Raw genomic sequence first — 1,903 nt, 5'->3', positions numbered from 1 at the left:
ACGATATAGATATAGAATACATGTAAGACACATGGCTGAAAAACCATAATGTAAATAGTGTTCCATTATACTGCCAAACACATAGTTCCAGGGACGGATTGGGCCATAGGGAAATCGGGAAATTCCCGATGGACTACGTACTAAATAGTAAATAGTAGGTAGACGTAAATATAATCTATTAATTAATAAATATTACCATTGAATATTGATTATAGATTATTCATTCAATGATATTACGTAATAACAGTCTATAATATTATAATGTAAAACGTTGTCAATTGTAATAATACAAGGTATACAACGTCTACAACAGAAACTGAATAATAATATTAATTATCAATAAGTAATAACAATAACTGTAATCAAAAAATCAACTTCAGTGGACAGTAAAATCTATAAATAATTGGTTATTCGGGTTGTCGTCGATCAGATGGGCTGGCGGATTGTGGGTAATGACGACGAATTTTGACGATACAAGTCGGATGTAGGTCGTTAATATAAATACCTAATAAGAATATTTTTATTTGAAATTTATATTATTTATATTTAAAAATCAATCGTCATTCAAAACATCGATATCAGCACTCGGCAGTCAGCAATTCAGCACAATTTGGTTAATTTTACAATTCAATTACTAATGCCCGGAATAGAAGAGGCTAGTTTTTCAAGCTAGGATAGCGAGGTAATGCTAGTCAGCTAGAAAGCTAGTAATTTTAGCTTCGTTTAAACAGAGCTAGTTTCGTTTTGAGCTAGCAAGCTAGTGAATATGCTAGTAAGCTAGCACGTCAAGCCAGGCTAGTTTAATAGGATTGCGGTCTATTTTGTTGAGCCAGTATTGTTCCAAGCCAGGATTGTAAGCCAGGATAGGCGCTGGGAATACCTAGCTTGCTATCCTAGCTTGAAAAACTAGCCTCGTGTATTCCGGGCATAAGTACTTAACTAGGAATAATTCATAAAATATTTTTATTACAATAGTAATAGTTGCGAATTATAAAATAAAATGGAAATGGATGGATAAGGCTGTAATAAAAAACGAAAAGGAGGAGCTGAAATAATTCAAGACAAAAATAAAAATATGCTACTTTTAACTGTTACTGTAGAAAGTACAATAATCTAAAATTTATTTTATTGATAGAGAATGAGAGAAACAACATATTTTGCAAAATACTTAATGCAATAGGTACCTATTTTATTTTTTAGATTCTGAACGAAGTGATGAATGTATTGATTTTACAATGATGTGTGTTTTTTTTTTTTTTGTTTTTGTTTTTTTTTTTTTTGTGACTGACGACAACTTTTGGAGCAGTAAAAATGCTTCGATTTTCAAAAGTTGTACCTTTTCTGAAAGTAAAGTGAATCTAGTTGGTACTTTGGGGGGTCAAAAGTGAAAATTTCCCAATACTTTTCAAAAGCGGCAGGAAAAACCTTAAAAAAATAACGGAAAAACGCGAATTTTTACGCAAAACCAATTTTTGACAAAAACGAAAACTTAATTTTACTGTAACTCAAAAAATAATTATTGTAAGCACTTGAAATTTGCAACAGATGTTTATATTAGCGTTGTCTATACAGGGTTAAATTTTCAAAGGGTTTCGACTTTTTTTGAGCTATTTATAGACAAATGAAATTTTCAATTTTTCTAAGTATTTTTTTTTAAAATAACGATAAAAAATTTTTGGTTGGATAGAAAACTTTGAAAATTTAATACAAGGTTTCTTATAAGTTGTTCTCACAGTGATAAAAAAAAATCCAAAATCGTTAGTCACAATTTTTTTTTATAAGTGCTTAAAGTTTAAATTTATACGAAATATGTCAAAATTGCGAAAATTTGCAAGTAATTTTGTGGTTGAAAAATCGTAAAATTTTTTTCTTTTATAACTAAGCTTTTAAAATTTGGTACAAG

This window comes from Acyrthosiphon pisum, chromosome X (genome assembly GCF_005508785.2).
Source record: "Acyrthosiphon pisum isolate AL4f chromosome X, pea_aphid_22Mar2018_4r6ur, whole genome shotgun sequence".
NCBI lineage: Eukaryota > Metazoa > Arthropoda > Insecta > Hemiptera > Aphididae > Acyrthosiphon > Acyrthosiphon pisum.
This window is presented reverse-complemented; position numbering follows the sequence as displayed.